Here is a 27,302-nt window from a genome sequence, read left to right as displayed (position 1 = left end):
CTGAACCGTAAAGATGTTCCGATTGTCTTTCCTCGTTTGCTGGATCCACAGTCCATTTACTGAGTAAATTGGCGATTAGTCCGGAACAAGTCAATTGGCCGAGCTCTGACGCCTGTTAGACTCCTTAATGGGTTGAAATTAAAGTAAGTGGACAAGGAACTTTGACGAGTTTGATTTCATTATCCTGCTGCTAATGATTTAAGTGTGACGTCAGATGTTGTTGAATAACACAGTTGACAAAAGTTTTCAGTTCCTTAAATACATTTAATCTAGTCATTTATTTCATATTTTGTTTCTCGTTAGTTCTTGATTCGGATCATAGTTTCATAATGTAGTATAGAGATAACGATGTTGAATAAAGTAAGGCACACACACACACACACACACACACACACACACACACACACACACATATATATATATTTTCCAAAAGAAGGAACAGAGAAGGGGGCCAGGTGAGGATATTCCCTCAGAGGCCCAGTCCTCTGATCTTAACGCTATCTCGCTAACGCGGGAAATGGTGAATAGTATGAAAAATATATATATATATATATATATTTACATATATCTTGGACACAAAAACTTACACAAAAATTGGTGAACGCACACATGCAAACTCATAGTCTAACAACCCAAGCATCAGCATCACCTGTGTTAGTGTCGTGTCTTCCTCAAACGACCACAATGAACAGATTGCCTGATGATGATATACAAGTTTCCCGGGAATCCTTTTCTTGCACCTTCCCCTGACTATGTATCCGCTTGACTCCTCCTCCCATGTGCACCAAACTTCCCTTTATCAAGCCAAGAAAGGGGATCAATTTGTTCCCCCTTCCCCTTGAAATGTCTGCCAAAGACTACCCTTCGCTCCATGAGCACAAATCTTTCCTCTTATTAACCCACTTCACGAGAGCAACAACCGTTAAAAGAGTCGAAAAAAGTTCCATATTCCTTTATCAAACACAAGTTAGAGATCCACCTACTTGCCTGGTGGGAGGTGACAACTAATGACTGGCTAGTGACTGATACAGAAATCTATTTTCACTCAGTTGATCTCCAGGAAAGATCATAGGAATCAGGATGATTCTGTCTCAATATAATTTCCTCGTACGTCCACCAGGGAGTAGCGTGATCAGTGACATGCAAGGTTACCAGTGACTTCCCTATTCACATGTTCCTGACCAGACGTCACTGGGTCGACATCATGTTTCTTATGCTTCCCCAACATCCGCCCTGTGTGCTGTTGTCTTCTTACTTATGCATTCATATGCCCTTGTCAGATTTGATTCTCGCTGGGTATATTTTCGTTTTCACATCATGATAGTTCATAACGCTGTATTCTCTAGTGCTGTATTTTCTTGCGTGGTTCGGATAATCACTTTCACTTTAGTTTAACAGATTTCAGAGTTAGATATCAAAATTTTGATGGAAGGAATAGTTTTAATGAAGACAATGTTTGCATCCCTGTCTTGTGAACTGAGAAGTCTTCTCCTGTGAGCAGCGAGGCTGAACGTTCACCCTAACACCCGCCATACGAGGCATCACAACGTGTTGCTTCTACACTACGCCAGTGTTCCCCTCCAACCCTTTCATTTATTCCTTATGCCACCTCCATCCTTTACCCATTTCCCTTCAGTTTAGTGCAGTCTTCTCCCTTCTTCACTTTCCTCTTTTTCGTCCCCATCATAGTATATCTTTCGCTTTCTCAAGTTCATCTACAACCCCATAATCAGTTTACTGATGAAGAGGAGTAACCCAACATCAAGTGAGCCTGGCGGGATGACAAGGAGAGAGAGAGAGAGAGAGAGAGAGAGAGAGAGAGAGAGAGAGAGAGAGAGAGAGAGAGAGAGAGAGAGAGAGAGAGAGAGAGAGAGAGAGAGAGAGAGAGAGAGAGAGAGAGAGAGAGAGAGAGAGAGAGATCCCAAATTCTGCATCCCATGAATGAATTAGCATCGTGTTGCCATACGTTCTATTGTCACGAAATTAGTGTTTCGATGAAGTTGTTTCTCTTTTATTGTCTTACATTCCAAGAAAATTCTCTGCGCTGCCTGACCATATAGCCGACAGTACACAGTATAACACAGCCTAGCTGGACATAATGCATCAAATGATAATGCAATGTTAAACACCGTGATAAAGTTTAACACAAGTGAGAATAAAGATAATAAAATATGAAGTAAAGCCTGCACGTTTCAGGTTAACATAATGTTAGCTAACATAGCATAATGTTAATTAACATAGCACAAAGAAGCATCACAAATGATGACAATATTAAAAACATAAAGAAAGGGAACTAATATAATACAATGGAACTAACAGCAAATGATGAGTGACACAATATAACACGAGATGACAAACCTTAAAAAGAGAGAAAATCTGTCGTATTCATCGGTTGTGAACAACGTAAAGGAAAACAGTTGAACACAGTAAGACAAACTTAAACATGACATTTGCCTAACCTCATGTGCGCCCCAACCACAACCTCTTTTTCCTTTGAATAGAAAATATTAATCTTCTTACGACAGTTGAATGAAAACATTTTACGCACAGATCCCATGGTTTTGCATTAAACTTTTGTTCCGACGTACACTAACAACAAGGACACATATAAAGAATATAACGATTGCGATAATTTCAGTGGGAAGAATATCGTGATTATAAACATTCAGGTGGACATATCTGGGCAAAGGCATAATCTGGGCAAAGAATCCACACAAAATCTCTTGAGTGGATTTATATCAGACAATGCACGCTAAGTGTATAATGGCCGGATAAGCTTTTGTGGCAAATGCAGAAAAATTCACAGCCCTGGGAAATGTAGTTTTGAATTTCTTTTTAAGCACTGCTTTTAAAATGCTCTCAGTATTAGCCTCTGGCATGTTGAAATATTGGGCAGAAAATTATAAACATGTCATGAATGTTAATATTTTTCTCATGCAAGTTAATCATCAAATAGCGATGGAATAGTGAAAAAAATAATAACTACCATCCCCGGCAGCTCGTGGTCGTGTAAGTGAGGGCCATGGCCTCAAGCATGGACAACCCCGAGGAAACTCGAACCAAACAAGAGTTCTGAACTGAATAGAAAACTTTCACTTAAACGAATTACTATATACACTTACAGAGGTAACATTGTTTCCTCAATAAACTTTAGGAGTTACGTTCAGTTTGTCTTTGAAGAAATTCCATTTTTTCTTTCTACAACAACAACGGAATTGTCGTGTTTGTGTATCTGAGGTGAGAGTGTGGAACAGACCACTCAGAACCTCGGGACACTGGACCAATCTGGCGGTTAGTTCACCACTCTGGTCTTACAAGACGACTGTCGTCTATAAATCACCAGACCACCTTGGCCTGAGTTAAAAGACCACTGTGTTCTGTGGTCTATTGGACCACAAACTGATCCATTCTGTGGCTCAGATGATCACTCTTTATGCCTTTTGGTTACCATGGCACGTTAGTCTGTGGCTCAACACCATGGTCTGGTCTATCCACGGACCACTACTCTGCCCTGATCTGTAAGTCAGCACTCTAGTCTAGTCTGTGGGTAAACACTGTTTGTGGGTCACTTTTCTACCCTGGTTTGTCAGTCGGCACTCTGGTCTGGTCTGTGAGTGAACTCAACTCTCTGGAGATCACTGCTCTATCCTGGTCTGTAGCTCAAGAGTCCAGTTTGGTCTGTGGTTGAACACTGTATGTATGAGCCACCATACTACGCTAGTCTGTAGGTCAGCGCTCTGGTTTGGTCTGTTGATCATTAGATCACCCAAGTATGTGGGTCTGTGACTCCCGTACCTCACTGGTGTGTTGCTAGTCAGGTGCCGTTGTCCATCTGTGACTCGCTGGTGTCTTTAGTTACCAAATCATACTGATCTGTACATCACCAGACCGTGGCATCATCCCACTCTGATCTTTGCATTCTTAAACCACAGTAGTATATAATCACCAGAGGACCTCACTCTGTGAGCCACTATGCCGCTGTGTCTGTGGACCTCCTGGATGCACAGGACAAAAGTGGCCAACTCTGGTACCATTAGCTTAGGTATTTCCCCTCTGCTTCGGGTGGAAGAGTTCGGTGCCTCTAGTCAGGTAAACGTTATCTGTGTGGAACATTTCAGTTCGTCTAGCCCGGCTGTAAACGTTTCTTTCATGTGGAACTTTAGTTACTTTCAGTCATGATGTGAAACTTCAAGAAATAACGTTATGAATTTACTTTTCCCTCACTCTTTCATCACTTGGATTAATACTCTGCCAGTAAGACTACGTGAGATAACATTAACAATTCCACCCGTTCTTAATAATCAAACTTTTGATGACATTTTAGCCAGTGGATAAGATTTACATTCTAATCTGGTGAAATAACTGGATTCTGCAGAAAAACTGGAATAAGGAATAAGCTTTTGAAGTTGGTTATGAATATAAAGATTTCCATGAAATGGAAATCTGTTTTTTAAAACGAAAAAGGAAACTATAATCTGCAAGAAAATTTTTGAGGAGAGAGAGAGAGAGAGAGAGAGAGAGAGAGAGAGAGAGAGAGAGAGAGAGAGAGAGAGAGAGAGAGAGAGAGAGAGAGAGAGAGAGAGAGAGAGAGAGAGAGAGAGAGAGAGAGAGAGAGGTTTATAATGGATTTAGGATTATGCTCAAAATTATAGTCACAATCACATGTTCCAGGATGACAGAGTCTGTACACGTGTACATCTGGGTGGACACAGCATGAAATGTAGCAAGAAGATATTGATGTAGTTATTGTACGTGATAATTATGACAGCTTCCATTAGAAATTTTAAAGCAAAACAAAAGGCAGAACATGTAGTTCCTTGGAAAAGACAACATCTTGTCGTTACTTAATAAATTCAGCTTCATTTTATCTTCAGAACCTTCACAGACAATATGTTCCCGGTCCTGAGTTGATATTCTCTGCACCTGGGAGCCTTGGCTGCTGAGGGAAGCAAGGCGTCTGCCTGGTCGTTGCTCACTCAACAGAATTAGAATGCCAGTCACGCCAGTCAATTGACGTTTCATTACACTCACTCGTCCAGTATCAAGTCTTGGAGCGTGTGGTCGAGAGGCAGTGGTAATGGAAGCTAACACTGAACTGTCAAGCTTTTTCATACGTTTTCCGAGTTGACTGGAAATTATTTTCCCCCTGCAGCAGCGCTGTCAAGGAAATACTCCCTCAGCTTTCCCGGTGATATAGTCTCAAACATTTTCCACCAACCAGCATGTACTCACTCGTGATATTCGTATGTTACTCGAATAATTCAACGACAGATTCCGCATTCATGTTGATCATATTGAGCGAAAATCTTTACTCATATATACTAAATGTCAGCAACAACTGATCTATAGATAATTTCATGTGATTTTATTTGGAAAAAAACGCGTCTTTCAAAATATATTTCACTTTCATACATCTATGTCCGGTATGTTTTTGTTCGTTCGCTCGTATGTTAGTGTCTATATGAAAGCAGTAACATTTAGAGATCTAAGTGTCTGAAAAGATTCTATGTCCGTGAAGAACAGTCGTCCATCGCAACTAACGTTCATGAAGATTCTTTGTCTGGGAGAGACACCATCTAGTCGCTACAGTATTGTACAGAACTTTCTACTGGCGACGGTGAGAGACTTTATTGATTTTCCTGCCACGATTCTCCGGTACGAAGCTCCACCCCGCACACGTGAAACAAAGCCAACTAAATAAAAAGTCCAGTTTTATCAAACACACGCATGATAGTCTCAGTGACACTAGCTTTGGATATGTATTTTTAACTATCCTCAAGTTAAGAATACTGGGAAGGTAGACAGTTCTTTGTAGTATAACGGAGTATACTTATTATCTAACTTGCCAACTCTGAAAGCCATTGATTTAAGTTATGTGTACAGTTCATTCAACTTGAGAGCCCAGACCAATTACTTCAGACAAACTCTACGGCTGTAGAGCCTCTTACGACTACCTGAATTGCCTAATCATCTAATAATTACCCAGCATATGAGGAGGTCATGGTACAAGTTAGAGAGGTGAGAGGTCATGGCGGAGCGAGTAACGCGACGGAACAGACTCGTGGAAGCATCCAGCAACTTCCAGCATTATGTCCCTGGGAGAAGGTTGTCACAACACCAGACCAGTAGTGTCACACTTGACCTCACCTGATCAAGGTCACTTCCCACCATCTTAACGTCCTTATCATTACATCTTTACGATATGTCTTCCCAAGTTTTATCCTCCATGTATTGCTCTGATCATAGTTATTCTTATTCCTCAACGATGTATTTTCGTGTATTCTTTTGGTGATTTGTTAAAGAATTACTGACAAGTTGATGAGTCATTGCGAACCAATTCATATATTCATTTGAAGCAGATCGAACAAAAGAGAAGGAGGAAACACATTAACTTGTTTTTCTGGAGAACTGAAAAAAAAAATATTCCAAGTTGTGCGTCACATGGTCCTCAACTTGAGCCAGTCCAGATTAATTCAGGGTAAAGTTGTTTCATGATCCTGAAAGATATAAGACCTCCTGACACCTGCTACTGCTTGTCTATTTTCCTTATAACATTAAAAGATAATCTAAACGGATAAGTTAACCTGATACGTACGTGCAGAGAATGAGCTGGATCCCCTATCTCTGTTTTCCTGTTTATCAATATTTGTCGGAATATCCCCAAAACTCCGTACAGAAATACTGAAACTATGGGAAGTGAACATGTTTGTATTTCAGACCGCAGTTTGAATGGGTACTTGTATGTAAGACATTGTTAGGATCTGAACCAGGAGAGTCTGCTTTCAAGATGACGTCACCGCTTCTGTATGGTAGACAATGTGACGTCTTGTGTATGGTGGACACTGTGACGTCTTGTGTATGGTGGACAGTGTGACGTCTTGTGTATGGTGGACAGTGTGACGTCTTGTGTGTGGCGGACAGTGTGACGTCTTGCGTATGGTGGATAGTGTGACGTCCTGTGTATGGTGGACAGTGTGACGTCTTGTGTATGGTAGCCAATGTGACGTGTGATTTCCTCCAACGTTGTCATGTGACCAACAACATCATGCAACCATGATAATAAAGTGGCATAAAAACATAACCTATCGACTGAAATGTTTTCTTGTGTTTCATATATTAATCTAACTCTGTTCGGAGGGGATTTTCCAGCAACTTCAAAAAGAAGTAAAATGTCTATTCCTTTGGAATTTCTCTGAGACACTTTCACGGAACAGTTGTCTGGTCTTACCATCTTATGATCGTGTTTGTGTACCAACATTCTCCCTAGTTATCTTGTTATCTTCAGTACAGAGTCTGTGACATGTTATCACGCTGACATAATCTCCATTCTTATCACAGGTTGTTACACAAACTTCCCTTTTGTCCTTATCAAAGGTTAAGAAACTATCTGGTAAACAGCTTCTGCCATTATCGTTACCCAGATGATGTTAGTGTGTTACAGTATCTTCACCTCAGACCCTCATCACACATTATCACATGACATTATCATCGCTCTTTACAGAGTTTGTCATTCGACCTTCATAACCGGCGTCAGTACGATTTATCACACTGTTTTGACTCCATCTCTTTAGTGTCGCTAGATATGAGCAAGTGTGAGGATGACAGGTACGTCAAGAAACACTCAAAATCTTGTCCTCTTTAAACTTTAATATGAGACTCTCACCAAGGATGTTGAGCTCTCAGACGAGTCGCTGCCTCCAGAAATCTTTGCTGGGAAATTATTTTACCACCATTAGATTTTGTTGAGGACGAGCGTAATGGTCGACGGCCTACTTGTTCCTATGTAGGAGTGTTCAGCACCACGAAAGGGAAAAAGTGTTTTGAGACTGTCGCCATGAAGCGGAATCTAATCGTTATTTAGGAGGAATGATATAAGAACAGAGAAGAAAAAATGTAGCAACCAAGGAAGCAGAAAAGATCTACGAGATGACATCAGAATCACGGTATGGTTCAGTATCTCGAACTGGGACCTGAAACTTCTCAACAAAGACTGATATAAACAAATATATCTGCTAAGAGAGCAAAAAGACCTTTGAGAATGCTGCTTCACGAGACATTTTCATGATCTCGAGCTGAGAGCTGAACTATCATTTTACCAACGACTGACTTGAAAACAGAGAGAACAAATGTAGCTACCATGGGAGTCATGAATTATATATATTGGCAACGGTTAATTGCTATTCATGTCTCATCGGGGTATTGTGGGCCATTTTGACTGTTTAATTAAAGGGGGAGGGTGAGGGGAAAGGGAAAGGGGAGTGGGACACGGGTGGGGAAGGATTAGACGAGATGGGGTTTGGTGTGGGGTGTGGCTGCCCGGGGCTACAAGCAGGGACCCTGTAGATATTTGTAATATATCAACCCCACTGTTGTGACGCGAACAAGATCATCATTAATCACAGGGTATTGTGTGTGTGTGTGTGTGTGTGTGTGTGTGTGTGTGTGTGTGTGTGTGTGTGTGTGTGTGTGTGTGTGTGTGTGTGTGTGTGTGTGTGTGTGAGTGAGTGCCCGTGTGATTTTGCATATGTACGTGTATTTGTGTGGATGTATGTTCTTATTTGCATGAGGGGTGAGGGGAAACGCATGACCGTTCATCATCCAAAGTTTGTCCCTGACTTTTGGTGTGTGTCGAACATTCGTCCGTCCCAGATGTCATATTTTCTTTAGTCTTTCATGGATTGTGATGTTAATTACCCTAACAATTATACTGTTGTCTTAATACAGTTCTTTAAAGCATTAACCTGTCACACTCGAGTTCTTCCAGGGAACACAAGGTAAAGCAAGGAATAATTGAGTAACTATTGCCCTGTCCTCTTATTTACGGCAGCCTATACCAGAGATCAAATAGAAACCTCCTTTTTTTAATCAATGAAACAAGATATTGTTGTAAAGAGCACAGTGAGGAATTATGACGGACACTGCAGCACTTCCTAATGCCATGTCGATTCCTGCTGGTCTTCCGTGCTCGTAGTGTTAGTTCAGCTTGTTGAAAAGTTTATCAAACACGAGCTTTACTGGGGGATATGACGTCGAGCCTGAGCTGATAACATGAGCATATGAAAGCTGTCGCTATTGACTGAAGCAAAGGATCTGGTCTTTGTTTACCGGCAGGATCAGTGTGCCAGGCATTCTCACTTAGCATGCCAAAAATCATTCCTGTTGATGTGAACGCGTGAGGGAGAGAGGCAGGCAAGTAACTGTCATGAATTCTGCATCATGATTATTGTATATCTCATTCGTGTTACAATATGTTGGTTGGAAGCGTTAGCATGAAATAAAGAAATAACAATGGTTGTGGTTTTCTTTCATTTTACTCCATAAATCTCATTACAGTATATGACTTCAGCTGTTCTTACTGTATGAGCTTTTAAGATGTTATGAATGATAACGATGATTGATAACATCATTACCAAAATGATTTGAATTCTGGCTAAAACTGGAATCAGGAACAGGTTTAATACTTTGTATATTTAGCCTCAAGCTAAGCCATGGTGGCAGATAATTTCCTTTTTCACAAACTCAAAGGATTTTCATATCTGTGTACACCTTATGTTTTCCTCTCAGGATGTGACAGAAGACTGGTCTCGAATCTTGGCGAAGGAAATGACAGACAAAAGTAAAACTGTCTAACTTGATAAACGATTGGTTAAAACTCACCATCTAGTTTAATGGTTTCTAATACATTGATAATAATAATATTATTATTGATAATACTACTACTATTCTTCTAAAAACTACAGTAATATAATATGATAATATTGGGTAATAAAAAATAAAATAAAGATAATGATAAAATAAAAAATAAAAATGATAATGATAATATAATAATAAAAATAATAAAAATGATAAAATAATAAAAATAATAATAATAAAAATAATAATAATAATAATAATAAAAAAAAAAAAAATAAAATAATAAAAATGATAATAAAAATAATAATGATAATGAAAATGCTAATAATAATAATAATAATAAAAAAATAATAATAAAAATAATAATAATAAAAAATAATAAAAAAATAATAATAATAATGATAATAAAATAATATAATAATAAAAATTATCCCAGGGGATAGGGGAGAAAGAATACTTCCCACGTATTCCCTGCGTGTCGTAGAAGGCGACTAAAAGGGAAGGGAGCGGTGGGCTGGAAATCCTCCCCTCTCGTTTTTTTTTTTTTTTTTCCAAAAGAAGGAACAGAGAAGGGGGCCAGGTGAGGATATTCCCTCAAAGGCCCAGTCCTCTGTTCTTAACGCTACCTCGCTATCGCGGGAAATGGCGAATAGTGTGAAAGAAAAAAAAATATATATATATATATATATATATATATATATATATATATATATACATAAAATAGTTAATGGCGTTGTACAGTGATGGGGAGGGGAAATGTACTGTACACGTCAGACGGCGCCTGATAAGGAAATGAGGCGGAGAAATGAAATTGGTTTCACACTAGCTTTGTTCCCATACACGGCGCAGTGTTGGTGGTGAACAAGAAGATAGTCAGAAATATTACCTTATGTACAGTACGAGTGTGACGTCTGGCTGGTGTATGTGGAGATGATATTGGACGTGTTTGTTCTTTGGAAGTAAGCTAGTTCTTAACCTACCATCTGTTACCAAGGCTCTCATCATCTCAGTGGTATATAAAGATCGACAGATTATGAAAAATTTTTTGAAAACCTGACACCAATCACACAGAGCAAATAATGAGTAGCTAGGCTGTCTCTTCCCTGAGCAACGTTGATATTTTAAAGAGAAACGAGACAGCGATTTGCGAGGAGCAGGTGATGTATGAATGTTTACACCCTGCCTCTGGTGACAAATGGATCTAGCATATCGCCTGCTGCAGTCTGATGTCCCGCTGACACAAGCTGAATTACCGCCAGTGAAGAAACCTTAGACCTAAAATTACACTCATACTATCTAGACGTACGGTAAAATTGGCATTTATTATATATATATATATATATATATATATATATATATATATATATATATATATATATATATATATATATATATATATATATATATATATATATATATATCACCGAGTGAGAATGGCTGTTGATTCAGACAGAGAAACTATTGAAGTTTCGAAGTGATAAGAGCGAGCCAATGTTTGAAATTAAACTATATCAGTACAAGGGATGTTGTATATACGTGTCTCGCCTGTTGAAAATGCTCTGTCGTTGTGGTGCGCTGTAGAGTTCAACGTAACATCCACTTTGGATAGATGAAATTCACTTATAGTGTTCCTACCACGACCATGATCAATGTGAACAGACGAATGGAGACAACACTTCCCGTTGTAGTCTTGAGGCACATAATGCAACAGACCTTCAGATAAGACAAGTTTTGTGAGCAACGCTGTGGAGTACAGATTTTTGTTGTTTGTGGAGCTCCAAAAACCAATAAACCTGACGACGGTTTAAACACGATTAAATGTTTTCTCAGGACATAAATCACAACAGATTTTCATTTAAGAAGAGACATTATTCACCCTAAACTAATATTTCACGTCGATGTAAAATATCAAACATATGTCAGGGTTCAATGGAACATTTTTCTAGATAACAAAGACAATATTTTCCATTTTCTTATTGACGATCGTGATTGTTGAAAGGTTGGAAAATGTCTCTGGTTCGCTTCCAGTAAAAGTTCTTTTTCCAGCAGTGAAAGCCATACCACTAGCTACATGTGCCTGATCTTCCAAATTGTTTAGGGTAATTTCCCCGTCGATCATATGTCTCGTATGATGTACTGGAGTTAACACTCGACGCTTTACTTCAATAACTAGTGATTATATAAATACATATACATACATACATACATACATATATATATATATATATATATATATATATATATATATATATATATATATATATATATATATATATATATATATATATATATTATATTATTATATTATACTTTGTCGCTGTCTCCCGCGTTTGCGAGGTAGCGCAAGGAAACAGACGAAAGAAATGGCCCAACCCCCCCCCCCCCCCATACTCATGTATATACATACGTCCACACACGCAAATATACATACCTACACAGCTTTCCATGGTTTACCCCAGACGCTTCACATGCCTTGATTCAATCCACTGACAGCACGTCAACCCCGGTATACCACATCGCTCCAATTCACTCTATTCCTTGCCCTCCTTTCACCCTCCTGCATGTTCAGGCCCCGATCACACAAAATCTTTTTCACTCCATCTTTCCACCTCCAATATATATATATATATATATATAAAATAATATATATATATACATATATATATATATATATATATATATATATATATATATATATATATATATATATATATATATATATATATATATATATATATATATATATATATATATATGTTTCTACTTATCGAAAGTAGAAACTCCATGTTATTCGGGATAAACAGTTTCACTCATTCATTGTTTTATGATGAATAAAGATTCTTATTCAGTTGAACACCAACTGGTACTTTTGCAGTATCTGTACGCAAAGTGTCATATCTAGTGAGCTGCAAAAGATAAATAACTTCTTTCTTGTTGAAATGCGTAGTTTCGTGAGCATATTCCTAATTCCAGTTTTAATCCCGGATCCAATCATTCCGTCTGATTGAAATGTAAATCCTACTCACAAGCTTTAACCTCACAAAGGTTTGATTATTCAGAACAGATGGAATTCTTTAACAAATTTTAGCTTATCGAGGGAGAATATGAATTTTAATGAGTAGAAACAATTGGTTGAACCGGAATAGCTTTAAACACTTTTGTGTATGTTTCACAGCCAGGCTCAAGGCTCCATTTTAATCCTTATGATGATGATGCACAAACCTAATCGAAGTGCCAAACTGTCGTCCATGACACAAATGATTCAGATAAGAAATACCAAATCTTTCTTCGTGAACCAAAATGATTCACATTCGGATCTGAGATACCGAACTGTTACTCGTGAAGATTTAATATGAGGATATAGTTGTCAAAGATTTTGTTCAAGAGGCAGATGACGCGCAACCAGGTTAAATGTGTCGAACTGTTCTTTATGAAGCAAAAGTTTCCTAGCAGAGCTTTAGGTGTTAATCTAGTTCACATTAGGCAGAGTTCATAAAAGACTTGAAGCACTGAACCAACTAAAGCAGACCACAAAGTGTCATCCTGAGGAACTGAACTACTCCAAATAAAGCTGCTGGCGAAGGGTTACTATTGTTTTTTTTTCTTCAGTAACTATGACTGGAAAATTTTCTTTAATAATCATGCGCATCACAGGAGCTTGTTGGCTTTACGACATTTCAGTCAATATCGATGATGAATAATTGTCCACAGAGAGTCGCTGGAAGTTGACTCTTTCATCACATGTCAGATCTAACCTTTAGAAACGTTGTAAAAGTCATGGATGAATTGTCTAGGGTCCGTTCCAATGTCTGAAACCCTCACATCATTTTATATTTGCCGCCCCAAAGATTGAAACAGATCATGTAAAGTACGATGATGCAGTCAATAACCTGTGTTAAGAAATACATCAGCATGATAACCTGTGGTTCAGGTTGCTTAGAATGATGACTGTGTAATAGCCTGCGTTAGAGACGGTAAAGGCTAGATAGCCCATTCTAAGGAGGCTGTGTGATCTGAAGTTAACGTATTGTACTATATCATTACTTGGGAGATGTCTGTGTCTTAACATGAAGTCATTGTATATATCACTGAGAAAGATAAAGACAGATACAGTTTAATGACTTATGATGTAGATGAGATGAGTTTAGAATGATAACTTGTGTAAGAGGGTAAAATGAGAGACAGATTACCCGTGAAAGATTAAGGCAGTGTCATAACCCCACCTAAGATATGATGAATGTAGCAAGACAATTTGTTTTGAAAAGAAATATGATTGTGGAGTGATAGCTCACTAAAAATAATACAAAATACAAAAACAAATGAAGGCTACAGGCAGTTGGCTCAAGGTCCTGCACTCGTCGTTATCATTCTCTTTCTTCTTTTCGATAAGCCTGGATTTCCATGATCCTCACGTCATGTACGTCCAGTGTCAGATGAATCGATTCATCGGTTCCAATATTTTTTCTGATAGAATGTCTAAGAAAAGTTGTAACACCATGATGGCTATCATATCTTTTCAATAATCTCCTTCATCCGAGGATTTACAGAGGTTCTTCTGGGCAGACAACAGTAAGAAAGTTAATTTCAGTAAGGGTCGAGAAGTGACCCTCGTCAGGTACTCATCAGCAGTGACCAATCACGACGCTCGTGATCTGGTGATGGCGCGTCGTCCAGGAACAAGACGCGGGAAGTAGGTGGAAGTCGCCACCAGTTTGTTCCCTCACGTTGCTCGCTCTGCTATCATGACCGTTCACCTCACTAATCCGGACCGTGACTCTCTCAAATGCTGGGCAATAATTAGCTAATTAGCCCATGAGGATGGTTATAACATACGGTGAAGTTTGCCTGAGATAATTAGCTTGGGTTCACAAGTTGGAATGAAATGTTCACATAATTTACGTAAACCAGTTGGCTGGAATGTCTTGGCTCCATCTGTGTGAGTATCGCTGTGCTCTGGAATACTTTGTGATTCCTTTGGGTGTGGCCGGTGGGTAACTATTACGTAACCTTGGATCTTCTATTCAATTTCTCGTAAAGCCTCGAAGAACTATGTATTAAACCTATCCCATCATTATCTAGCGAAGCCCTGAGCCACTGTCTTGGGAAACATTGAAACACTTGTCTACGTTGTAGTCCTCAAGCTATCTCATATACTTGCTTACATGGTGGAGGAACTTGAGTATGATTCCATGTGTTGGGAAGATAGAGGTGTACAGAGGGGATTGAGCACGGAACGTATTATTGTGGCTTAACAAGATGTGATGTTCATTTACACATGATCTATGTAGGTATAAACCTGGAAAATGACTCTCGTTTTGTGCTGTAAATCTGTGATAATAAAGAGACGTAATCCATATACATTACATCATCAGCACTAAAAACCATGGACACATAATTTTTAGCTTCTCATTCTAATCTCTGATATAAACGTCCACATCCTTTCTAATTAAAACTTTATTTTTTCGTATCATCTAAATTTTAAGATCTATTTCTTGTGTTTGCAGGCATCCCTTGGTGGCATAATTATGAGGAATTATGTCACCAAATGATTCTCCTCCCTGGTGCAGTGTATACAGTGAGACGTATCAGGTTTATCGCTAAGGAATCTTTGTGAGCGGAGCTCTGAGGGATGGTTCAAAAGGTTGTGATGTATTGACCCATAACTCAAATTTCTTGTTGGGTTTTTGGTGATATAACTCATACTTCTTGACCGTACATCAACAAAATCCCTCCAAGGATCCTTCCCACGTATTCCTCAGCAAGCATCTTTACTTCTTACCCACAAATCGTCTCATACATACCTTTCTTAAGGTCTCCTCAACTTCCAGCTCCTACTTACCACCTTGGATTGTTTTTCAATGACTTTGCCAAGATCTTTTTCATACGTCTATCACAGAAGTCTTCCAATATGTAATTTTGAGTAATGTTTAAGTTTCTTAACAGAATCTCTTCCTCTAATCCTCTCCACGATGCTTGAAAATCTTGTCAGGATCCTCCCTTCATATTCTTCTGAGTATTCCTTCTCTACATCTTGCCAGATGTCATTCCCACACATGGACCACAGGATCTCTCTCCTATATTTCCCCAAGGATCGTGCATGCATACCTAGCCCACGTTCCTTCCATCAACACCTTCCCATAATAACTCCGTACGTTTCTCCCGAGTCAAGTCCCTATGTATATCCAGAACCCGACCTTAGCGCCCTCCTTTCTACTTGTGATCATGTCAGACATTCCCGCTCAGCTCTCCAGCAAGTCTTAGTGGTTAGAAAGCTTCATCATTCCGTAGTTACAAACAACGCACTAACAATGGAAGAATTAGTAAAACGTTTGCGATAAGTTACACGTTAAGTACAGGTAAGTACAGTAAAGCACAGTTAAGTACAGCATACGATACAAACATCTGATACTGATATTTCGATATGAAGCAAATTTCTCTTTGAATCAGGTTCCATATGACTGTGTACACGTAAATGTACAATCTATCTCCTTCTTCTGAAGTAGTAAGTAACGAGGACTGGAGTATTTAACATTGTTCTCATCAAACATGTATCTACACCAGCAAATATTCAAAGTTTGCATGACATTCATGTTCTTCGCCGCCTCCTTATTTTCATAACAAAAGGAAGCAGATTGTTACTCAACTTTAGGTCTGGTATATGCAATTTTTGGCACAACAGTGAATCAGATGCAGCAACATCTGTACCAGGTGGAAACATTCTGCCCAAATCTGGCCAGCCTCTACGCCACCTAACCTAACCCAACAGCATGCAGCAGCAGTAGCCAGCAGCAGCAGTAGCCAACAGCAGTAGCAGCAGTAGCCAACAGTAGCCACCAGCAGCAGCAGCAGTAGCCAGCAGCAGTAGCAGCAGTAGCCACCAGCGGCAGCAGCAGTAGCCAGCAGCAGCAGCAGTAGCCAGCAGCAGTAGCCAACAGTAGCCACCAGCGGCAGCAGCAGTAGCCAGCAGCAGCAGCAGCAGCAGCAGCAGTAGCCAGCAGCAGCAGCAGCAGCAGCAGTAGCCAGCAGCAGCAGCAGCAGCAGCAGCAGTAGCCAGCAGCAGCAGCAGCAGCAGCAGCAGCAGCAGCAGCAGTAGCCAGCAGCAGCAGCAGCAGCAGCAGCAGCAGTAGCCAGCAGCAGCAGCAGCAGCAGCAGTAGCCAGCAGCAGCAGCAGCAGCAGCAGTAGCCAGCAGCAGCAGCAGCAGCAGGAGCAGCAGCAGCAGCAGCAGGAAGCCGATGAAACATTCAGCGTGTCCTCGCTCCGCCTCTTCACCAGCGTTGCCACTACAATAAGATAATTTTACCTTCGTGTTTACTTTCACGCATCGGTTCATCTGATGTACCAGATATAATTTTTCTACATGTGGAAAACCCTTATGAAGGCAAAGCGCGGGAATAAATCGTGGCAGCTGTGAATATTTCAGATACATATCTCTAAAGGTCCATTTTCCACGTGAAACTGGAAAATAGTCCCTGTGAGAGAGGAAAATATGGTCAAGTATTGTTGGCAACAATTTCGGTCTTTTGCAGAGGATAGAAACTAAAAACTCCAGGAAATCTAATGTGAACATATTTTCCTATGACAAATGTTTCACACTGATATTTCTCTACATACACTCTGCTGCATATTCCATTTTGTGAAATACATCACACATCACTACGACAAGTATTTTCCATGCAGACCATATCGAACAGTCATGATATCTCGCTGTATAAATCCCAACAAAATTTTTCCAGATATTTTTATCATCTCTCTCACGTACACTTTATCTGGATGTTTTGTTTGCTTATTCTCTCGTGAAGTTAACTTTTCTGAATACTGGACTTTGCTGTTTATTCACATTCACTTACCAAAATGTTTCACTCCTGTATGTCATCAGGCGTTCAACAGAGTAATGATTTACACACGTCTCCCTCCACACGTATACTTCCCAGACACATGACCACATCACACCAAGCCACACTACCTTGTGGCCAGGGATCACACGCGCTTGCCTCGGAGGGAAACACTTTCTTTAATCCCAGTAAAGATGTATCTAAGGCTCATCAAAGGCTGACTGAGGTAGTAATTATGTTTCTCGGCTGTTTATTGCGTCATGCCAACACTACATATTACGACCTAAGTCATCCTGTGATTAATATAGTGTGTGTGTGTGTGTGTGTGTGTGTGTTTGTTCTCAGCAACACGGACAAAGGATATATATATATATATATATATATATATATATATATATATATATATATATATATATATATATATATATATATATTTTTTTTTTTTTTTTTTTTTTTTTTAAACTATCCGCCATTTCCCGCATTAGCGAGGTAGCGTTAAGAACAGAGGACTGGGCCTTTGTGGAATATCCTCACCTGGCCCCCCCCTCTGTTCCTTCTTTTGGGAAGAAAAAAAAAAAAAGGAAAAAAAAAATGAGAGGGAAGGATTTCCAGCCTCCCGCTCCCTCCCCTTTTAGTCGCCTTCTACGACACGCAGGGAATACGTGGGAAGTATTCTTCATCCCCTATCCCCAGGGATAATATATATATATATATATATATATATATATATATATATATATATATATATATATATATATATATATACCCATCACCCCAACAGCCATGCAACATGACTGCAGACAGGAAGATTGATGGAAGAACTGTGTTAAAGATTCATTGATTTAAAGAGAGATAGATAGAAAGAGAGATAGATAGATAGACAGATAGATAGATAGATGGAGAGAGAGAGAGAGAGAGAGAGAGAGAGAGAGAGAGAGAGAGAGAGAGAGAGAGAGAGAGAGAGAGAGAGAGAGAGAGAGAGAGAGAGAGAGAGAGAGAGAGAGAGAGAAACACAAGAACTAATTATGGCTCTGGGTCCCAGCAGTCAGCACTGCATTATTCAGGGAGACAGATCTGCACGTAAATGACTTTAACTTGATTTAAAACTCGGAGGATCCGGAGGACACAGTCTAAGTGAAGCAATTATACCCTGTCTCAGGTCTGATGTCTGGAAAAGAAAATGCTAGTGAGAGCTGAAGTGTTTTTCACCTCAACAAAAATGAAAGTCGTGCAGTAAACTGAAACTTTCAGTAGCAGACATTATGAGAAAAGAAAATGAAATCAGATTCCTTTAAGCTCTTTTGCATAGTAATATTTCCCCAAAGTTTCGTGTCTTTTGCATAGTAATATTTCCCCAAAGTTTCGTGTCTTTCCTATTATAACGTTTACCAGGAAGAAAAACTTCCACTAGACGACGCACTCACAACGAACACAACTGTGAAATGAAAGTTGGAAGAAGGAAAATGATATTGAAAAGTTGTTTACAATATGTTGTTCTGCTTCGTAACTTTGAAATCTGCCTGTCACTTTAAGCCTTCTTCAGTTGTAATAATCAATCAAATGTAAACATGAATTAGTTGTGCGTCATCATTGTGCTTGATAAGCAAACTTGTGTAATCACGATAAGTTCTTATGCAAGTCATGGCTAATTCATTTTCACAGTTGCTGTATTGCTACTTTCTTGAAAGTGAGTTTACATGATTTTTTCTGCACTTCATTCACTATATCTGCTTTTCTTCTGCACAACATTTCAGATTCATTCATCTCACCTGTGGTGTATTTGAAGAACATTAATGGTGTCACAATATTTCAGAAGTGATTCACATGTGACAGAAAAGTTAAAAGAATTATGAATATTAAAGACTAACATTCTCTTAGATACAGACAGATGCATAAAACACACACACACACACACACACACACACACACACACACAGGACAGCCGGCTCCCAGCCAACCCTCTTGTTCATATCGCCCCTTTGAGTTGGTCGAATATTTGGTATCTAGTGTAAGATATACATATGCATTACACATGACAGATAGAGACTGAATGTGAACGAATGTGGCCTTTTTCGTCTGTTTTGCTGGCGCTGCCTCGCTGAAGCAGGAGGCAGCGATGCTGTTTCCTGTGGGGCGTGGTAGCGGCAGAAATAGATGAAGGCAAGCAAGTATGAATATGTACATGTGTATATATGTATACGTCTGTGTATGAGTATGTATATGTATGTGTACGTGTGTATGTTGATACGTATACGTACATGTGTGTATATGTACGTGTATGTATATATGTGTTTCCTGGCGCTACCTCGCTGACACGGGAAACGGCGAATAAGTATGATAATGAAAATTATATGTATATATATATATATATATATATATATATATATATATATATATATATATATATATATATATATATATATATATATATGTGTGTGTGTGTGTGTGTGTGTGTGTGTGTGTGTGTGTTTGAAGTTGACGGTACAATATTGTAAAACTTTTAGGTGTAACTGACAAAAGATAATTGCCCTATGATATAAATCTTCCTGTGATAAACTAATTATTTTCCTGTTATTGTTGACGAGACGATAATGATGGGGTCAATACCTTACACACAGTCCCAGTTTCCCGTCCTACGGAGGCACTAGATTCCCCTTCTTTGCTCCACTCATCCCATCCTGCCATCTTCCCATCCCACTATGACCACGCATTAGCCACTTAGTCGCCCAAACAAGCGGGGCCAGAAGACTTACAGTGTAGTGTTAGCTTGTGAAAAATAAACCCGGTGACATTTTTGAGGATATTTCCTTATCTATGTCCACGCTGCAATCCTTGCTGAGATCATGAGGTGCACTGTTATCCATGAATTCTCTTTACCGTAATTATTTCTTATGATCTGCTTCGCTTTCGCTTTACTTATATTTATATCATCATTATTATTATCATTATTATCATTATTATTATCATTATCATTATTATCATTATCACCATTATTATTATCATTATCATTATTATCAATTATTATCATTTTCTAAGTTTGAGCCACGTATATTCTCGCTTGATGTCAACCTTCCTTTGCCGCCAGTGGTCCTCCTCTGTGGCCTTGTATTATTCTTTTCAAAATGAAATATTGATGATCCGCACACAGTAAACCGCGGCAGCCTCACCAACCTCATGAAACGAGATGGTTTTCTTGACTTTGTCCACTTTCTGTTCGCTCCTTGCCCGTCTTCCATGTCCTCCTCTTCAAACTACTTCATCTCTTTAGTGAGCTCTTCTTTCCCTCTTCCCACCCCACTCATCTCTTCTTACTTTCACGTTTTATCCCTCTCTCTACCTTCACCGCACCTTCTCCCTTCCAAACACCAGACGACATTGCCCGGGGCGGCGCCACCCATCGTCAGGTCTGGCTCATTTTCGTCAGGGAAGGTAACAGTGGAGCGCTTCTTTGTGCGTTCGTCTGGGAAGGTGTCAGGACAACGCTCCCCTGCATGTTCATCAGGGAAGATGACAGTGGAGCGTTCCTCCCTCCTGCCTGCCTCCCCTGAAGTAATTAACGTGGTACACTGCTCATGCATTTCCCCGAAAATATGATTCATTCGATTTTGATTTACTAACATCTTCCATCCCACACAGATGCTGGGCAACAGTACGGCCTTCAGCACAACGGTAAAGCACTTCAGCATGACTGTGCGGCCCTTCAGTTTGATGATCAAGGGTCGTACCTCTGTGCTTCAGGGTCGTATTTTCTTCCTGCCTGAGAGGTTAGATAAGAAGATGAGATTACAAGCATGCGACTAATTAAATACCACAAATGACAAAAGTAACTGATGAAATACTATTAGTATTTCTGGTAATTCTTGCATCGTTTCCACGCCACAATAAGTAAATACATAGATTCAGTAGATTGTGTAGATTGTTTCAAAAGACATTCTACACCACGAGCGGTTGTCTGACTCACAACCTCAGCCTCTGGTGAGTCAGGACAAATTATGTGAGGTTCCTGGCTTCAAGGTTGACAAGGGTGTCTCGCCTGTGAGGCGGGTTTGTGGTGAGGAATGTTTTAGTTCAACTCTCTCTCATGCGGTGTCTCGTCGCTGTGTGCCGGAGGAGATGCCTCTCTGCGCTACTGTTGCTTGTTTCGACTCTAGTTTCTGGTGCACCACCAGTGTTGCCGGAGGGGATGCTTTTCTGTGTTGATGTTGCTTGTGTTAAGCTCTAGCCTTCCGGACCCTGTTTTGTGAGTTTTAGAAAACGTTCATCTAGTATTTGAATGTGTTCTACTTGCTGATTTTGGTTAGATTTCTTGTTCCTATCTAGAAAGGCGTGTATATTATTTTCAAGCTACACCATGATTACCTGCGCACATTCTGGCGAGATACAAGCCCAATGCAAATAGGTATTTTAGTTCTTTGTATATCATACATACAGAAAACGAGTATTACACTATTCTATACAGCAGGTGTTGTGTTGTATACTACGGTAGTGTTATGTACTACAGTACTACAGTAGTGCGGAGTGGTAGTACTACAGTAAACCGGTGCGGAAAAAGGCATGCAAGATCTTCTATCCTTGTAACACCCACTTTCAAGAATCACTAAGTAAAATGGTCCTCACAAATCTCGTCAACTATCAGCTGGATCTCATCCGACGTTTCAAGAACCAGCTACAGTACCATCTCACCATCGTCACCTCCTGCAACAAGAGATCCCTCGTCTCCAAGGTGCAGTTTGACGCAAAAACCGTGTTGATACTACCAGAGCTCATGCAGACCGTTGAAAGAGCAACACTCTTCCAAGAATTCTAAATATTCTGTATAACATTGAATGTTTGTGTACAGACTATCCTCCTCTCGTGTTATAGCTCCAATTTTCGAACAAAGTGTAGAAAAGAAAAGACATAAGAAGACTGATAGCATGAAAGATGACATAGCTAATTCGTCATGTATTCCAGCAATTTCAGTGTGATGTATTGACGAGAAGTAATGGAGGAGAAGCCAAATGATACATCATGTTTACACCGTGCGTGTGGTGATGGATGGGTCCGCCTTCCCTTACATCTGCTGGCTTGTCTGATGCTCCCAGTACAAGAGTTATGTCTATCACAGCAAATGAATGCTTGTAGCTTACAGTGAAACAGTAATCTAGATTAAACGAGAATTCCAGTCATTTCGGTGTAACTGAGAATACACGTGTTTTATGCGAACAATTATGCACATTGAATACATTATCTTGGTGGGCGTCTCATACCTACGTGAAAGTTTATTAAACAAATATCAAAATTTAACAAGGGTTGGTGATTCATGACACCACTATAAGAAAATAAATATAATCAATTCTTTTCACCGTTAGATCTTTTCACTACTAAAGAGCACTGGCCTCCCTTGTTTTTGTAAAGTTCTCCCCTCACATTTATCTATTCCTCTCTTTTCTTATCTTTGATCCTACAGTACCAATAGAAACTTCTTTCTCACCAACATTTAATCCTCAGACCAGGGAGATGGATTGTAACCCATGTATCTCTGTGTCGTAAAAGGAGACTATGAGGGCTGGAGCGGGAACTGGAAATAACAAGATAACAAACTTTCCCTAATATCATATCCTTAGTACAAGTACCCAGATCAAGGCACTCGTAATATGCATCATTTATTTTTCAGGTGAAGTGTAAAGGTTTCTGTCAATTTAACATAACTTTCATTAACATTTTGCTCATTAATCAAAGATCAAAGAGATGCTTATCCTGTGTTGAAACTCTTTTCGTGTGAAAGTTATAATGAGGCGTGTTACACAGAAATTACTGAGCCATTTTTATTTTAAACAAAATTCCCTAGAATGTGAGCGGATAAGATACATTGTTGGCAAAGTTATATTGGAATTTTTTTTCACCCGTAAACTGTATCTAGTTGTCAACAGGAAGTTGTGATGTTCATAGAGAGTTATTTGACATCCTTAATCCCAGTAAAGCTGAGGAGAACGTATGTAAACATTGCAGATCTTAACTATCAAACTGGTTTATTTGTAGTTATCTACACTGAAGCTTTCTTCTAACTCCCAGTCGACAAGTTTAACATTAGATCTACATTTACTTGTGCTTGATGTCACTCCGCTAACTCACACCTTTAACTTGACCAGCTGGAGTATGATTGGCTAATAATATCATTAACGAGGTTGTATCAGGCTTTGAGGTAACATAGTTTGTTCGAGATCAATAGACTAGGATCTCAAATTATGATTCATTGTCGACATTATCAACATAAATGACTCAGATTATCATTAGAACATAATGATACATGAATGCAGGATAATCTAAATCTAGGACGTTTTTGTAATTATATATGTCCTTTCTGTGAACATTAAGCATACCATCCATAAGTCCTGACCTGATCAGAAAGATGATGTACATGAGACAGACCTGTGTGAATAATTCCTCCGGGCCTGAAGCATCGAGAGAATATTTAGGGGAAAAGAAAGACTGTATTCGCCGCCATAACTAATACAAGGTTTCATACAATATTTTAGCCACGAGTTTGGTCGTCTTACTGAGACATTCTGTGTCGTGGATGTTGGATGACTTTGTGTACCTGTGGGTAGCACCGGTGCGTCTGTACGCCTAGGGTGCGCACGAAGCCTTGAATAACGATGGTTGCGATCGTGTGCCAGTGGATGCATGTTGTAAAGAACTGCCTTCATCCGACCTTTCATCAACATGTTTTGTTCTTTCTGTCCATCTGCCTGTCTGTCTGTCAATATGTCTGCCCGTCCATTTTTCTGTCAGAGAGAGAGAGAGAGAGAGAGAGAGAGAGAGAGAGAGAGAGAGAGAGAGAGAGAGAGAGAGAGAGAGAGAGAGAGAGAAGATACATATATAGGGTTGGCGTGTGACCAGTTGTGTGCGTGTCGAGCAGCCTTTACCATGGTGTTCGAGACAATGTCAAAGCCTCCTCACTCCTAATGGGATTAAACACAAGAGTATGTTGAAACATGGAGTGACAGTGAACCACTAGCGTGTGGGATAAGGAATATCAAGGAAACCTTCAGTATTGGAAATAAGGAACATTTCATAAACCTTCGGTGTTGGGAATGAGGAAATTAAGGCAACTTTCGCTGATGGGAATAAGGAGTGATAAGAAAATCTTCAGTGGATGTAAGATGGAATAATATGAACCTCTGTTTTGAAAAAGATTAATATTACTAAAACTCGCCTTAATTTCACTTATTTAAAACATCTATCAAATATGACAACAGATTTATTCAAAACTTCGTTAGAATGATAGTGTCCGTATTTTTTCTGTTTCTTGAGAACGAGTAACACGGTGATAAGTATGTCACATCTGACGAAACTGTATCACTGGAGGTACAGTCTTGTCAAAGAACTAACTTCAATGGAGTTTACATTTCCTTGCTACAGAAAGTAGTGCAGGTTTAGATGGCAGCAGGTTCTGGAAAGAGATCATGGGTAACGCTACAACCTTCTCTTAGAAATCGTTCTTAGAATATAAGATAAATATATATGATAATGGTAACAATAATACTGATGATAGTAATATAATCATACGAAAACCTGTGACATAATTTTTTAAAGCATGAAAAATTGCTCACAATCCAGTGATGAATTGAAATGCAAGATTTAATGCCTCAGATGATGATTTTGTTTTAAAAGCCATTTATCATTTTGTTTCTCATTAAGTTCGTCATCTGTCGGGGCCGCTGTGGTAATTTACGTGTTATTTGTCATTTCTTCATTTGACTCGTTAGTAATTGGATGCCGTAAAATGGGGATCCCAGAGACAGACGAAACAGTAAATCCATTCTTCATTCTGTCTTCAGTAAACTGTGATGAAAAAATGTATCATGAAACAGGTGTCAAAGGTCATAATACTTTCCTGTTTTCATACCCATTAAGGCACTATCTTGTGATCTTCGAGAGTTAATAAATGTGTCAACCTAAGACGTGACACAGATGTATGGTGCATGTGGAAAAGTGATGTGGCAGCTTAGCTTTAATGAGGCAGAAACTATGATCAGCAGTGACGACATGGAGGGTGGGATCTGCCGTCTGTAGCTTACCATTCGCCAGTCCTCTCGTACAATACGTAAGTGGGTTCAAAGTGGGACGTGGTATACAGTTATGATGGTGCAGAAGCTTTACTGAGGTGGAGCATACGATCGATGGCAACTCTACACGTAGTTTTAATAAGTACACATTTACCTTAAAGTTTTTTTTGAAACATTAACGAGTTACAAATAAAAGAATCATAAAACGTTGTTGCAGTATAAAAACAACTGGTGAACTAACATGTGATTTTTATTCTCTTTTCTCTCTCTCATCTCTGAATTTGCAGATCAGTGAGGTAAAACTTAGGACCCGGGAGTCTGGCCTCGACAGTATGTTCTTTTACTGTAAAAAATATGCAACACTGCATATGTATTTCTGCAGGTCTTTCACTGTCGAGCTCTATCCTTGTGATTCTTTACAACATGCAAGAAAATAACTGCAAATTTTAGAAAGAGATACATGCGAAATAATAGGATCCGAGAAGGTAATAAAAACGTATGGCATTACAAAGAGAGAGAGAGAGAGAGAGAGAGAGAGAGAGAGAGAGAGAGAGAGAGAGAGAGAGAGAGAGAGAGAGAGAGAGAGAGAGAGAGAGAGAGAGAGAGAGAGATATCCCCTTTAATCAAACCATACTGATGCGCAATATGACAGTATGTTTCCATGAACAGCAAAAGTGAAAAACATCCAATCATGGGCATAAAACTCAGACGCATCTACAATCCTATTCTTACGAGTAAGAACAAAAGATATTTTGTAGCTGTTGGGTGGGTTTGTCTGTGAGTCCTGATGAACGTGTTGAGATTTTGTGACTCCAAACTAAAGTGATGAGACACTTGAAGTTGACTTCACCAAAGTTTGATCATCAGACTGCTAAGTATTACTGCATTTGAGGAGTCTGCTGAAACTTGAGTTGCTACCTACGCACGAATAAGTTGTGTCACACGCAAAATATCACTTAGCTTTAGGATATATAGTTTCTGAATATGTGAGTTAGAAATTCTATCGTGTTTTGTTTATATAGTCATGGATTTAAGAACCAGATGAAAATGTTTTCATTCAACAACCTCTACAAACTTTGTTACTTCAGATAAGTACATGAGTAATTCCTCTGTACCATTTCAAGTCCTCCTGAAGGGTAGCATCGTAGTATTGAATCAGTATAATCTTACAGCCAGTTTTCTATTTAATCTATTTTCATGTGATAACTTTGCCATACGAAGGCAGACGACTCGGTTTCCTTGAGATAACAGATCTACATGGTCGATTTTGCTGCTCGATGTCGCAAAATGATCTTTTTCGTCTAAGCTATTCCTCAACCTTCTGACAAATTGTAGAAAGATTTATAGACGGATCAGTGACACCAAAAATGGAGGAATGTTTGCTTACGACAGCCTTATGTACTTCATTACCATCACGTCCATCCTGTTTCTCTTGCCATCAGGGCCCAAGCCCCGCATGCATGCAACACCTGTGGGACTATTATACCATCAAATATATCCCTCTCTCCCAGCTAGACTGATCTGTCCTTCACACGCTCATTAAGCACCCAGGAACTTAACCCTCTCTCCCACACATGACTCACTTCAGCCCCTCATAATAATGATGATGATTAAGGTAAGTAACGATTCGGGTAATAAATATAGTTGTTGTTGTAATAACAAATAATGTAATTACAACAGTCCTGATGATAATAACGAAAATCATAGTTTTTTGATAATTATAAAAGTAGATACTTCCAGCATCATGAAAATTACATAAAAAAGTTATGATGATAATGATATACT

This window comes from Panulirus ornatus, chromosome 30, assembly GCF_036320965.1.
Source record: "Panulirus ornatus isolate Po-2019 chromosome 30, ASM3632096v1, whole genome shotgun sequence".
NCBI lineage: Eukaryota > Metazoa > Arthropoda > Malacostraca > Decapoda > Palinuridae > Panulirus > Panulirus ornatus.
Note: the sequence above shows the minus strand (reverse complement) of the source record.